Below are 15,392 nucleotides of genomic sequence, written 5' to 3' on the forward strand. Positions count from 1 at the left end.
GTTGAGACTACTACATATAGAACTAGTACAGGGAAGAGAGAGATAGGCTTAGTTTAGAAGATAGGCTTAGTTTAGAGAAAGGGAGAGGGCACGTGGAGGATAAATTAGCTTAGTAACTTATCCAGGTGCACACCTAGTACGCGTACTAATGCAAGCTTAGTAAAAAGACATTAGAAAAAAAGTAATATTTGACTGTAGGATGACCACACTGCACCGACGTATATTTTTTCATTTTCCTAGTATTCACTCGACTTAGTCTCAAAATATATATTTGCCGAACTGCAGGAAGCAAGTACAGTCAGGAGAAGGAGATGCTACAGAAGCAACCTGAGTCCGGGTCTGAGTACGAGAACTCAGGCAAGCTCTCCTTGATCATGCTGAGTAGAGCTATTTTTGAAAAACACTATTCTTTGCTGCATCTTATCATCAACTTGCATAAAATGTTTTGGTAATAAATTGTGTGGAGTGACTATTGCCAAAAAGTTGGGTTAGCTGATGGAGCAGCTAATCCATTGATTTATTTATTTTTTTATAATTATTTGGTGGGTAGAGGGTGCCCTGGATGGACATACTGGAAGGTGGGGCCCTCTACATATGGCTAGTATATTAAGAATTAAATAACTTTCACTCGTTTTATGCGCCGTACTACAACCGTATCAACCATGGTCTCGTCTAAGACGAGTTGAGCCCAATACCATCAAGTTATTATACTCTCCACATGGGTAAGTAGTAGTAGGATGGGCGATGAGTTCCCACGCTAATGCCGGATGGGTGCATTAGCAAGCGCTATATATATTAAGCGTTGGTGGAGTGCGGGTTCCGAAACCCGACACAACGGCTAGTGACACTAGCCGGGTGGAGATATAATATACAAATGGGAAAAAGCTTAGGTTCTGAACCATGTCTCGCATCTAAGGAAATGCAGATGGCAATTATGGTTTCGAGCTCTATGGGTAAAGTGATACAAACTCTGCAGAGTTAAAGGAAAACATGAATTCATGCCAGTCTCTTGGATTGGGGATTATGGGGACCTATTGGTGGTCTATCTCGCAATACGAGTGTTTGATAGCTTTTATAAATTGAAATAAACTTTCTGCAACAAATGGTTATTTTGAAAGGTGTTGAGTTGAGGTAGGACTTGTTGATTTATATTGAGCTATCATGAGTGTTGCATTTTGCTTTTTGAGCTTGCTGAGTACTTTGTACTCACTCTTGCTATTAATCATCTTTTTCTTAGAGCAAAGCTTGTATGAGAATCCTACTGGACCAAGTGAGGAGAGCAATGGTGATGACTACAACTACACAGGGGACCTAGATGTGGATCCATCTAGTGCTATGTACGATCTGGATGCCACATATGGGGGTTGGGATGAATAAGTAACTATGATCTAGCTATGTAATCCAGAAACTATTTTATCATCATCTATCTAGTACTGCTAGTTGGAACTCCGGTGTTAGGAGATGTAATAATTTGGCAAAACATGTGAGAAGCCTACTTGAGACTTTTAGCCCTGTGTGGCAAGGTATTGTAATATAAATGACCATCTCTAGCTATTTCCCTGTTGCATATCTCTGACATGGATTATTATTTGACAAGACAAGATTTTGTCAAGAAATAATCCAAGGACTAGTGTCATTATCTATAGTAATAATGACACGGGTCGTCACAGGTGGTATCAGAGCCTCAGGTTTCGAGGGCCACGCAGATAGTTAGAGACGGTAGGAATACTTTAATTGGAACCCATACTTGCTATATTGCACTACCAATAAATCCCACATCATAATTATTCTGTCTAGTAACTTTAGATGACTACCATGCTAATTAGAAGCCTGTTGCAGGATGGTTCGAATTAGAATTCCACCATCAAGGGTTCGTGGCCAGCATGTCCTACTACTTTGGCAAATGATGCAGGAGCTTGGGGCACCATGTCCTCAGTTCTTTGAAGAAATGCCAGATGATGGAACACACTCCTACAGGCGTGTAGTTGTGGTGCTCAGCGGCGTTCCATCAGACATGGACTTCTATGTGGAGCTCTCCACAATGCAGCGGTCATCCGATGACACTCTACCCATGCAGGAGGTTGCCAAGGAAGCTATGCTTGGACTACGAGCACGCTTTGGAGAGAAACTGCGCACCACCGGATACCGAGACTTGCCAGCACTTGATTCTGGGGGTTTTGGGCAGAACCATCAGCAAGGACCTAGAGGAGCAAGCCTGGGTGTTGGGTCTTCATCAGCTCAGCCTACACCTGTCGCTTCAACAGTTAGCACTACTTCTAGTATGACAATGATTGCTGATACAATGATGTATCATACAATGAAGGAGGAGCTTATTAGACACCAGGAAGCAACCCAATTCTGGTATCAATGCTATCAGATGAGCGAACATGATAGGATTGTGCTTCAGGGAGCACTAAATGCTATGCCGGGAGGTCCTCTTAATCCTATAATAGTACCAGGTGATGTTCAAGAGGAAGAAGAGGAGGATCCAGAGGAAGTAGAACTAGAGGAACAGGAAGAAGTTGAGGGAGTAGAGAACCCAAATGAGCCACTAGTTCCACCCTCACCAAACGTACCACATGCACCACCCCAGCCGCTACCTGAACATATAGTTGAACCAGAACCAGCCCTACAGCCAGATATAGAGCAGCAGCAGCTACCCCACTTCCCTATTCCACGACCACACCAACCTGACTTTATCCACCCGCACATGAGTGTCAGCACGAGGGAGTACAGGGAGGCTGCTACCTATGCAAGTGTACTTGGGCTTGGCGCGAGTGGCAGTGGCAGAAGCAATGGAAGTGGCAGCGGTAGCAACAATGGCGGTGGCAGCGGCATCGCCTAATCAAGTTCCAATCTTCCAGACTCTTAGGCGTGGGACGCCTTGGCCATAGACTAATCTTTTGGGATCAGCAGTAGTTAGTGTAGTGGCAGCCTGAATATGTGTGTTTATGTAAGATATGTGTGAATTGCAAGGTAGAGTTTGTCCCCTATGTACTAGTAGGGACTGAACCCTACGTGGTGTGTGCTCTAGTTGTAATGCAGTTATGCCCTTAAGCAAGACTTATGTGATGTACTGATTGTAATATAAGTGCTTGTTCTGTAGTATATAACTTGTGTGCATTAGGAGGCTCATAGTACCCTACTATTGTGTGCTTTAGTGAGTAATCGGAGTGGTATCATTCTGGTTAGCAAGAGGCATTTGCCACCATGATTGCACTTCATGTTGGGTTACTGCAAATTTAAGGACAGCATGCTATTTATTGGTATCACTTGCACTTGTGCTTGCTGATTTGAATCAATAATCATGCAAAGAAGTAACCAACTAACTAGAAAAAAAATGCAGGATGAATAACAATGGTTTGACTGAGCAAGACCTTGTCTTTCGTTTGGGATCAAGCACCCATGATCAGCATGGGGGTACTCCAGTTTCAGAAAATCAAAGTGCCCTACCCGGAGCGGCACAACTTCCAAGCAATCTAGAAGTGGGCAATGCTGGAACTTCTGGACTTATGGGTGGAGAAGGCAATCTAGGAGATGTCCTTAAGTTCATGGAGAATTCTCGAAGGGAGTCCCAAGAGAACCAGAACCGCTTCCTCGAAGCGATACTAACAAGACTAGTTCCTGGAGGAGCACACCTACCCGTTGCAGGAGTTAGCTTGGGAGAATTTTTGAAAACTCAGCCACCCACATTCTCCAAGGCGGTGGATCCACTAGAGGCAGATGACTGGCTGTTAGAAGTAGAACACAATCTGGAAACCGTGGGGTGCTCAGATGAAGAGAAGGTGAGATATGCATCACACCAGCTAACCGGACCAGCAGCAGCTTGGTGGAGAAATTTCAGCCTTAACCGAGCAAATAATCAGCCTATCACTTGGGAGGAGTTCAATGAGAATTTCCGTCAGACCCATATTCCAAAGGGAAAGATGGATATAAAAAAGAGGGAGTTTCGCAATCTGACTCAAGGTAGCAAGAGGATAAACGACTACCTAAACCAGTTTAATGATTTGGCAAGATATGCTCCAGATGATGTGAACACTGAAGCTAAGAAAGTGGAGAAGTTTATGGAGGGGCTGCATCCATTCCTGAAAATGCACCTCTCAATTCACGGGATCACCCAGTTTCAAGACCTTGTCAACAGGGCCTTCATACTTGAGAATGAGCATGCCAACCTAAGTGAAGAGAGAAGGAAGAAAGCAAGGGTAGATCCACGCCCCATGATGCATCACCCACATCCTATGATGCCTGGACCAATGCGTCCTCATATGCCACCACCACGGCCTAGATTTCCTACTCAGCCAATCTTTGTTCCTAAATGTGGGAAGTGTGGAAAAGGTCATGCTACTCGAGATTGTATGACGGGTACAGGACTTTGCTTCAATTGTGGGAGACCAGGACACCACAAGCTCAATTGCACCTCTCCTCCCACGAATCCTACAAGGCCACCTATACAGCAGACTCAAGTGCATCGTCCACCAGCTGGGCGAGGACAAGGCGGACCTATGAACTATGCAGCAAGAGGAGCTGGGCGGGGAGGACAAGTAGGAGGACAACCAAGGCTGAATTATGTGGCTGCAGAGCAACTAGGAGAAGCTACAGATGTTGTCATCGGTAAACTACTCATTCCTCCTTCAGTTGGTACAGTTCTTTTTGATACTGGTGCCACACACTCATTTATTTCCCAAGATTTCGTGAATAAGAATGGATTAACATGCACACCGTTGGAAAAGGCTTTAGGAGTTAACTCACCTGGAGGGAAGATTACAGTAGAGGCAATGCGCAGAAATCAACCAATAATAATCCACAACACCAAATTTTCAGCAGACCTGCATGTTATAGAGATGTCAGGGTTAGAAATAATCCTTGGGATGGATTGGTTAGCTGCTAATGGAGTAAAAGTAGATTGTGAACTTAAAAGTGTATCCATAAGGAAGTCTGATGGCTCTAGGCTGATATATTTTGGAAGTAGAACCAGACCCAACAATCCCTTAGTAATGGCAGCAAGTGGACAAAAGAAAGAAATAAAGGATATACCTATAGTTTGTGAGTTTCCTGATGTATTTCCGGATGAACTGCCGGGTATGCCGCCTGATAGGGAGTTAGAGTTCAGCATTGTTTTAATGCCTGGGGCATCACCCATCTCCAAAAGACCCTACAAAATGTCACAGCCAGAGTTAGTGGAGCTAAAGAAACAATTGGATGAGCTGAAGGAAAAAGGATTCATTAGGGAAAGCATGTCACCATGGGGAGCACCAGTATTATTTGCAGAGAAAAAAGGATGGAGGGTTGAGGCTATGCACAGATTTTCGAGACCTTAACAAGGTAACTGTAAAGAATAAGTATCCGTTACCGAGAATAAATGATTTATTTGATCAACTCAAGGGTGCATGTGTCTTCTCGAAAATTGACTTGAGATCTGGATATCACCAAATGAAAGTGAAGGAAGAGGATATTGAGAAGACGGCATTTGTATCTCGATATGGACACCATGAGTACACTGTGGTTCCATTCGGTCTAACTAATGCCCCAGCTATGTTCATGAACTTGATGAACAAGATTTTTATGCAATATTTGGACAAGTTTGTAGTGGTCTTTATTGATGACATATTAATATATTCAAGAAGCAAGGAAGAGCATGTTGAACACTTGAGGATAGCACTTCAAATCTTAAGAGAGAATCAGTTGTATGCAAAATTTAGTAAGTGTGAGTTTTGTCTGGACCAAGTAGCTTTCTTGGGGCACGTAATTTCAGGAAGAGGAGTTGAGGTTGACCCATCCAAAATTGAGACAGTTGTGTCTTGGGCTCGTCCGACCAACCCAAGTGAGATAAGGAGTTTCTTGGGCTTTGCTGGATACTACCGCAGATTTATAGAAGGGTTTTCGCAGATTACAGCACCAATCACCAAATTGCTTAGGAAAGAAGCTAAATTTATTTGGACTGAAGAGTGTGAGAGAAGTTTTGAGGAACTAAAGAAAAGGTTAACTACCGCACCAGTGTTGGCATTACCTGAAAGTGGACAAGATTATGTGGTGTATTGTGATGCTTCAAAATCTGGACTAGGATGTGTTCTGATGCAAAATGATAGAGTGATAGCCTATGCTTCTAGGCAATTAAAGACACATGAAGTAAATTACCCTACCCATGACTTGGAGTTGGGAGCTGTTGTGTTTGCACTGAAAACATGGAGGCACTACCTATATGGTTCTAAGTGCACACTGTACAGCGACCACAAGAGTCTCAAATACATATTTACACAAAAAGAGTTGAACATGAGGCAGAGGAGGTGGCTGGAACTAATCAAGGATTATGATCTGACAATTAACTACCACCCTGGTAAGGCAAATGTAGTGGCAGATGCACTTAGTAGAAAGAAGCAATGCAACCACATATCAATTGAAGGGTACGGCAAAGAGCTACTGCAGGATCTTGCAAAGATGGGAATAGAGCTGAGAGAGGCCACATCTAGTGCTAATATAGCAGCCATGACATTTCACCCCACATTGCTAGATCAGATTAAGGAAAAGCAAGCAATGGATGCATCCATCAAGGAGGAAACGAGAAGAATTCAAGCGGGACAGCCTTCACAATTCAGGTTGGACCAGGAAGGAGTTCTTTGGAACCATAGTAGGATCTGTGTGCCAGATGACCTACAGATCAAGGAAATTATTTTGCATGAAGCTCATGACACTTTGTACACTATCCATCCTGGGAGCACGAAGATGTATAAGGATGTGAAGGGAAATTTTTGGTGGCCTGGGATGAAGAGGGAAATCGCAGAATATGTCAGCAAGTGTGACACTTGTCAGAGGGTAAAAGCGGAGCATCAAAGGCCTTTCGGGTTATTAAAGCCATTAGAGACACCAGAGTGGAAATGGGAAGATATTTGTATGGATTTTATTACTGGTTTGCCTATGACACCGAAAATGAAGGATGCTATATGAGTTGTGGTCGACCGACTCACTAAGTCAGCACACTTCATTGCTACAAACCAGAAATATTCCTTTGATAAGTTGGCTGAACTGTACTTAGAGAGGATAGTTACCCTCCATGGTGTGCCAAAGACCATAACGTCTGGCCGAGGTTCCGTGTTTACATCAAGCTTTTGGAAGAGCCTACAGAAGTCTCTTGGAACTGAGCTCCACTTTAGCACGGCTTATCATCCCCAAACTAATGGCCAGACAGAGCGGGTAAATCAGATCCTTGAGGATATGTTGAGAGCATGTGTAATGAACTTTGGAGAATCATGGGATAAGAATCTACACCTAGCAGAATTTGCTTACAATAATAGTTATCAATCCAGCATACAAATGGCTCCATATGAGGCATTGTATGGGAGGAAATGCAGATCACCTATATGCTGGTATGAAGTTGGAGAGAGACCATTACTTGGTCCTGACATAGTGAGAGAGAATGATGAGAAGATCCAACTAATCAAAGAACGACTCCAGATTGCACAAAATAGGCAAAAGAGCTATGCTGACCGGAATAGGAGGGTTATGCAATTGGCAGTAGGAGACTTGGTGTATCTAAAAGTATCACCTATGAGAGGGGTTAGACGCTTTGGAATCAAAGGAAAGTTGAGTCCTAGATATGTTGGGCCATTTAAAATTTTGGAGGAAAAGGGAACATCTGCTTATAAGTTGGAGTTACCAGAACGTTTATCAAGAATTCACAATGTCTTCCACATATCTCAACTTAAGAAATGCAACAAGCCACCACCACAAGTATCAGACTTGGAAATTGAATTACAACCAGACCTGAGTATGAAGAACGACCATTGAAGATCTTAGAAGTTGAAGACCGCAAGCTCAGGACAAGGACCATTCGGTTCTGCAAAGTGCAATCGAAGAACCACTCAGTTCGTGAGGCGACGTGGGAGAAGGAGGAAGACCTACGAGTAACCTACCCCAACCTTTTTAAGTAAGTTTTCGATTTCGAGGACGAAATCTTTTTCTAAGGAGGGTAGGATGTAACGACCCGTATATTTTCACATAGTATTTCCACCCTTAACTAGATAATTAAGTCGAATCCATTAAGAAAATACATATCAGATTTCTTCAACAAGCATTCATAACCACTCAAGTATATATATATTTATATTCATAAACCTCAGACAGTATAGCTGTACAGGTGTATTACAAATCTTTGAGAATATATATATATATATATATATATATATAGAAAGAGAGAGAGAGACCAGACTATGCTAAGCTATACAACAAAGGGTACACCAAACTTAGACCAACCCAAAAATATCTCGTGGTCAAAGCAGTAAACAGTGAGACATATTTGGGATACACATTGACCACCACCATCACGTGCATTATAGATATCAGTAGTCAATTGACCAACAGTTGGTCTAGGAATGGGCTGCAACTCCTAGCCAATAGAGAGACTCCACAAATGACTACACTGTACAGCAGGGATGGGCAGCCATAACTAGCTAGGTACTAGAAAGAGAGGAGGAGTAACCTGGCTAAGGTTTCACCGTAGCACACTCTTCACTCTGCTTCCAAATAGCCAGACCAAGCTCTCTTCTTCTTCTCAGTAGCATTTCCATTCCCCTGTTCACAACCAACAAAGATCCAAGATCAATAAGTGAAGATGGTGACCTGAGAAATCATCAGTAGACTGAAGGGGACAGGCTGGAGCTACAATCTAGCCTACTGGAGTGGACTTGGAGCGTAGGAGCAGCAAGAGTAGGACCAACAGAGAGGGAAAAAGAAGAAAGGTGAGTTCTTCTTCTTCTGCCACCATATATTTCTCACATACACAAAGAAGACCAGCCCAGATGCACACACAAGTCTCATAGTCATTCACAGATGCACGCAGAAGTATCCTAATTATTCATAGGTGCACAAAAGTCACAGCAGGAACATCTACCCCAGATCTTGGAAGCAACAGTACTTGGAAACATGGATAAGGCATTAAGATGTAAAATAAAAAGTTCCTAGATTAATTAGGCAGCAGAAATACACCAAGATTATTCAAAGGGGTGAACATGTTCAGTACACACACATGGGAGCCATTTTAATCTACTAAATCTGAGAACTTGACTATCCTAAATATTTGAGAAAGGAACAAGGGCACCACTAACCTGCACCCATGGTGGATCTGCTCCACGGACACGCACTGGAGCTCTGACCTGCACCATCCAGCATCACGGCGGCGCCCAACGCCAACCACTTCAATCTGGAGCAGGGAAATCACATCCCCAATAGGGTTTGACCTGCAAGCCAAAAGAACACACACACAGAGGGGGATTAGAGAGTTGAGGCTGAAATTCATGGGGATAATACGGGGATTCACGTCAGGGGAGAGAGAGAGTGTGGAGGATCTAGCAGCGGCATCTTTCCCGTCGCTGGCGGCGGCGCCGATCTGGGCAAGGAGCAGAGGAGCATCAGTCTGTATTATTACTTGTGTTCTCGCTGGACTAGTAGTACTAGTGGGTGCTCTGTTCGGTTGAGGACTACTAGTACATAACTAGTACAGGGAAGAGAGAGAGATAGGCTTAGTTTAGAGAAAGGGAGAGGGCACGTGGAGGATAAATTAGCTTAGTAACTTATCCAGGTGCACACCTAGTACGCGTACTAATGCAAGCTTAGTAAAAAGACATTAGAAAAAAAGTAATATTTGACTGTAGGATGACCACACTGCACCGACGTATATTTTTTCATTTTCCTAGTATTCACTCGACTTAGTCTCAAAATATATATTTGCCGAACTGCAGGAAGCAAGTACAGTCAGGAGAAGGAGATGCTACAGAAGCAACCTGAGTCCGGGTCTGAGTACGAGAACTCAGGCAAGCTCTCCTTGATCATGCTGAGTAGAGCTATTTTTGAAAAACACTATTCTTTGCTGCATCTTATCATCAACTTGCATAAAATGTTTTGGTAATAAATTGTGTGGAGTGACTATTGCCAAAAAGTTGGGTTAGCTGATGGAGCAGCTAATCCATTGATTTATTTATTTTTTTATAATTATTTGGTGGGTAGAGGGTGCCCTGGATGGACATACTGGAAGGTGGGGCCCTCTACATATGGCTAGTATATTAAGAATTAAATAACTTTCACTCGTTTTATGCGCCGTACTACAACCGTATCAACCATGGTCTCGTCTAAGACGAGTTGAGCCCAATACCATCAAGTTATTATACTCTCCACATGGGTAAGTAGTAGTAGGATGGGCGATGAGTTCCCACGCTAATGCCGGATGGGTGCATTAGCAAGCGCTATATATATTAAGCGTTGGTGGAGTGCGGGTTCCGAAACCCGACACAACGGCTAGTGACACTAGCCGGGTGGAGATATAATATACAAATGGGAAAAAGCTTAGGTTCTGAACCATGTCTCGCATCTAAGGAAATGCAGATGGCAATTATGGTTTCGAGCTCTATGAGTAAAGTGATACAAACTCTGTAGAGTTAAAGGAAAACATGAATTCATGCCAGTCTCTTGGATTGGGGATTATGGGGACCTATTGGTGGTCTATCTCGCAATACGAGTGTTTGATAGCTTTTATAAATTGAAATAAACTTTTTGCAACAAATGGTTATTTTGAAAGGTGTTGAGTTGAGGTAGGACTTGTTGATTTATATTGAGCTATCATGAGTGTTGCATTTTGCTTTTTGAGCTTGCTGAGTACTTTGTACTCACTCTTGCTATTAATCATCTTTTTCTTAGAGCAAAGCGTGTATGAGAATCCTACTGGACCAAGTGAGGAGAGCAATGGTGATGACTACAACTACACAGGGGACCTAGATGTGGATCCATCTAGTGCTATGTACGATCTGGATGCCACATATGGGGGTTGGGATGAATAAGTAACTATGATCTAGCTATGTAATCCAGAAACTATTTTATCATCATCTATCTAGTACTGCTAGTTGGAACTCCGGTGTTAGGAGATGTAATAATTTGGCAAAACATGTGAGAAGCCTACCTGAGACTTTTAGCCCTGTGTGGCAAGGTATTGTAATATAAATGACCATCTCTAGCTATTTCCCTGTTGCATATCTCTGACATGGATTATTATTTGACAAGACAAGATTTTGTCAAGAAATAATCCAAGGACCAGTGTCATTATCTATAGTAATAATGACACGGGTCATCACAACAGACCAGTTATGGCTTCAGTGCCAAGACGCATATGGGGAAAATGCGACATTGATTGTACAAGATGCATGAGTAATAATTGCACTGCTGATAGCTCCAGAACCGATCAGAAGATATTCTTGCCTTTGAGTAGGGGTTCTTGACGCTATTGAAGAAGGTGTTGTGTGCTTTGAAGCCATTGATATTGAACAATCCAGGTGCAGATGCAGTGCCTGGAAACCTAGGCAGCCTTGGCATTGGCTTCTGAACCTGAGGCCTGCGCTCGACGTGATAGCCAAATTGAGGACCAGCAGTAGGTGGAGGAACAAGAAGAGGCCATTTGACATTGATGAGCTGACCATAGTTGTGTGCTTGCTCAATAGTATGTGGCCTTGGTGGCAGAACAGGAGTAGTGGCATCAACAGAGGCGTCAGGCTGCACATCTGTTGCAGGTGCATCATTGGCTTCATTGACCTCTGGCACAGTGTTAGGTGCAGGCTCCACAGTGTCTTCAGCCATGACCACGTCATTGGCTTCAGTGGTGTTAGTGGTGGTAGCCTCAGGATTCTCAACCTCCACTTGAGGAGCTGGAGGGTCGGTCATGTTCTCCTCGAGAACAACATCTTGGTGAGACGGGGGTGTAGCAAATCTTGTGTCTCTTGGGGATTCTTCTTCATCTTCTTCTTCATCGGCTGATGCAGCCGGAATGTCTTCAGCAACTTTAGCTTCAGACTCGGAAACATTCACAGTAGGAGTGGCTTCGGGGAACACCTGACGTGCAACAGATTGGTGGTGCACTTCTCCTTCTGGAAAGCTCGAAAGAGGGACTTGGGGCCTTGGTCCTTTGCGAAGCCTGCATAACGCTGGCGACGCCTGTGGAGATGGAGTTGGCTGGGCCTCAAAGTCATCTTCTTCTTGCACATGTGGGGTGACGTGTTGTTGGGGATTACTCAGGGTGTCTTGTTGTTGTGGGTGATCAGCCCATGATGCATCCTGAGCAATTGGCGTCAGAGGACGACCAATGCTAATGAGTTCGTTGTTCGTGAGAACAGGCGATGATACCAAGTTGTGCTCGATCTGAGGAAGAACTACATCATCTTCAACATTGTCATGGTGACCAATGTCTTCAGCAGCGATGGGGTCAACTGCTGGAATGTCTTCAGCTTCAAGAGCCTCTGTAGAAGCAGGCTCATGAACTATCATCTATCGTTCTTGATGCGAAGATTTAGGACGAGCAACCGAGATGGGCTCGACAACAGGTGGCTCTGTGGGAGCAGCCCGATCTTTCTTGGTTTTGCGCTTCTTCTTGGAGGGAGCGACATCAGAACCTTCAGAATGTTTCCTCTTTCTGGCTTCAGCCTCGACAACCCTTGTCTTCTTTAATTCTGAAGCCACTATGGGGACCTTAGGCTTCGAGCCTGTCATACTGGCTGGGAAGACAATGGGATGTGCTTCCTGCCTTGTTGCTTCGGGTTCGGCCACAACTGGCTTCTTCTTCTTCTGTGCAGCCATCCTGGGATCGATACCAGGATGCCCAAGAGCCTTGCGCTTTTCAGCTTCATTGTAGGCTTGCACGCACTTGTCAGCCAGACTCTTCATGCGCTCACGAGAACCTTTAGCTTCTTCGTGTTTCTTGAGAAAGGCTTCCTTGAGCTCGTGCAGCATAGTCTTGAAGTTCTTGACATCTTGCACACTGAGCTTTGCCATGTGCTACTTGAACTGAGCTTTCTCATAGTCGATCTTTTGCTTCAGTTCAATGATGCGCTGAGCTAGAGCTAGCTCAGAAGCAATGGCGCCAGTGAAAGCGACGTTGAGGCCAATTGGAAGTTGCAGATCTTCAAAGCTGAGATTGGGGGTTTGAAACCACTCGTCAATGAAGTTGTGGATGATTGCCACGTCAAAGAGAGGCAAATCATTGAAGATTTCTGCTTCTTCCTTGCTCTTAATCAGTTGCTCAAGAGCGTCATCTGCAAGATCTTCATCGCTGGACAGATCAATGGCGTCGTTGTGCAGAATAGCAGCAGCAGTTAGTGTCTGATCAGTATTATTTCTCATCTCAATCTTTTTGGAGATACGTGATAGATCTTCAGACTGCACACTTTCTTCAGGAGGTGCAGTAGCCAGTGGCTTCGCCCGTAAGATTTTTGGTGCTGAGGCAGACTTTGAAGCTTTAGGCTTCTTCAGCTTCGTTGGCCTCGGTGGTGCAGGTGCTTCGTCAGATTCAGCATCATCTGCAGGTTGATCCACGACTGCCCCTTGAACCACAATATGAGTGATGAGACCTTCTAGGTTGTAGAAGGGCCCAACCAGATTGGGTTCAGCATCGCGTGTGCCGTCAGCCCGGGGAGCAGAAGGACCAGGGTTGAAGTCTAGTCCCAATGACTTCTTGTTTTCCTTGGCCGATGCCTTTGCATGCTGGAAGTTGCGCTTGAAGAGATTATCGTCACGACACCAGAGCAGTGATGATGGGTCGGCATTTTCAGGCTGTGGTCCACGGACCATACAAGGATAGAAACCCTGAGCAATAGCTTCAGCTCTGGTCTTCGGTGGAAGGCTTCAGAAGAGAATGTCACCCAAGGACTCTTGATGGCATTCTTCTCAGCATACTCCTGGGTCACAAACTTGTATTTAAACCATTGTTCGGCCCAATATCTTTGAATCCATTGGATTCGTGTCTTGCGCTGATTGTAATCCTCTTCTGGATCTGTCTTGTACAGCTCTGAGAGGTCATCGGGCAGATCTCTTGATGTTCCCCCTCGACGCTGTCTGCCACCCTTCCTTGCAGATTTCTCTGTAGCCATGAACTTCAAACTGAATGGCTTCAACACATTCAAAGGCTTCCGCTTGCTGGTCAAACAGGAACTGGCTTCGGGAGAGTTAATGTGATGTTGTAAGAATTCTGTAAACGAATGCAGACTATGAGAACCAAGGGATTCTCCCACGGACATGTACCTGTGATAGCATTAAGGTGCGAGGGAAGGGGAAGAGGTCATATGCATTCTCAGAAGATTTTGAAGATAAATCAGTTTAGAAGACATTGACCTCATAGTGCGAAGACATTCACTCATAGATAGAGAGTTGGTTCCAGATTTGTACGAATCCACGAATAAGTACAAGTGAGGAATCTAACTACTTTGTGAAGCATAAGTGAACATACTAGGCATATTATGAGATGAAGTATGAAATAGATCCAACTTGTGTGAACAGAAACTGCTTGTGGTAGAAAGTGATGAATCTATAGGATCAAAAGGGCCGTAAAAAGGAAGTTTTATTTGCCACACGAAGAACTGCTAGACGGAGTGGGAGAGGAGGCCGAGCAGTTCGATCGTCTGTGCCCTAACTTGGCGACGGAGGACACCTACGACGACGGCGGAGAAGATGATGTCCGCGGCCGGCGTGAAGACGGCGTCGGTGAGGTCGCGGCAGCTAAGCGCTTCGTCGCCGGCATCGTCGAGGGCTAGCAGTGGCGCTAAGGTTTGTGCGAGAGTGAAAGAAAAGATAATGACTGTGGTGAGACGTGTATTTATAGGGACAGGGACGGCACACTGTTATTACACAGGTGCCCCTGGCGATTCACATCTGGAGGACACGTGGCCATCATGCAACATATCAGAGGTTGTTCCACGTTCCCGCGCACGCCTGGATTGTCGGGTGGTTGTTCCCACTTCTCCTGGTTTCAGGTGAAGGAATTAGCATTGGAAACGGACTTAATGTTTGTCTCTGTATCTTCTACTGACAAGGACGCAGAGAAGACATTCGACAGTTTCAATAGAATGCATATGATTTGGACAGATAGAGTTTGAGATAGAAAGCATAGAGAGATTAGGGTCCGATCACATTCACTTAGTTCAAAAAATTCAACAAGGAAAACGTAGCTATAAGTGAATGCTGTAGAGGACAGAACACTAGTATGTATATATCAGAAGACAATCAAGTCAACATAGTGAAGATAATCATGAAGACAAGTTGAAATCGAAGAAAAACCAAATGTGAAGACATAGCAAATGTAACGCCATGGGTAAAACACTTCAAACAGAAGAATTTGGTGGTGGTGTTACCCACCGTATAGGAAGTATTAGACCCAGACACGACGCACAATTATCGTGGTGCTCCGAAGTCAAATTCCACGTTAATGTATTCACACTCAGAGTGTAAGTCTTCATTGATTGAAGATATACTTTACTTCGTGTGTTGCACATCTAAGTCATCAACGTGCATAAGTGTTAGGATGTGTGCCTGATCACAGGACATTTGAGGATTCCAAGATATTTAGCTCACACCATAACTTGCAAAACCTC

At 44.2% G+C, this 15,392-nt stretch overlaps 2 long non-coding RNA genes across 2 annotated transcripts; one reads left to right on the forward strand and one right to left on the reverse strand.

Moving 5' to 3' along the window:
- Positions 1 to 8,057: 8,057 nt before the first annotated feature.
- LOC125524741 lies at positions 8,058 to 9,732 on the reverse strand. Its single transcript, XR_007290928.1, has 2 exons — positions 9,099 to 9,732; positions 8,058 to 8,565 (listed from the first exon to the last, which is right to left on the reverse strand). It is a non-coding gene; the product is annotated as an uncharacterized LOC125524741 (long non-coding RNA).
- LOC125524742 lies at positions 8,565 to 9,928 on the forward strand. Its single transcript, XR_007290930.1, has 2 exons — positions 8,565 to 8,732; positions 9,732 to 9,928. It is a non-coding gene; the product is annotated as an uncharacterized LOC125524742 (long non-coding RNA).
- Positions 9,929 to 15,392: the final 5,464 nt, after the last annotated feature.

This window comes from Triticum urartu, chromosome 7 (genome assembly GCF_003073215.2).
Source record: "Triticum urartu cultivar G1812 chromosome 7, Tu2.1, whole genome shotgun sequence".
Lineage (NCBI taxonomy): Eukaryota > Viridiplantae > Streptophyta > Magnoliopsida > Poales > Poaceae > Triticum > Triticum urartu.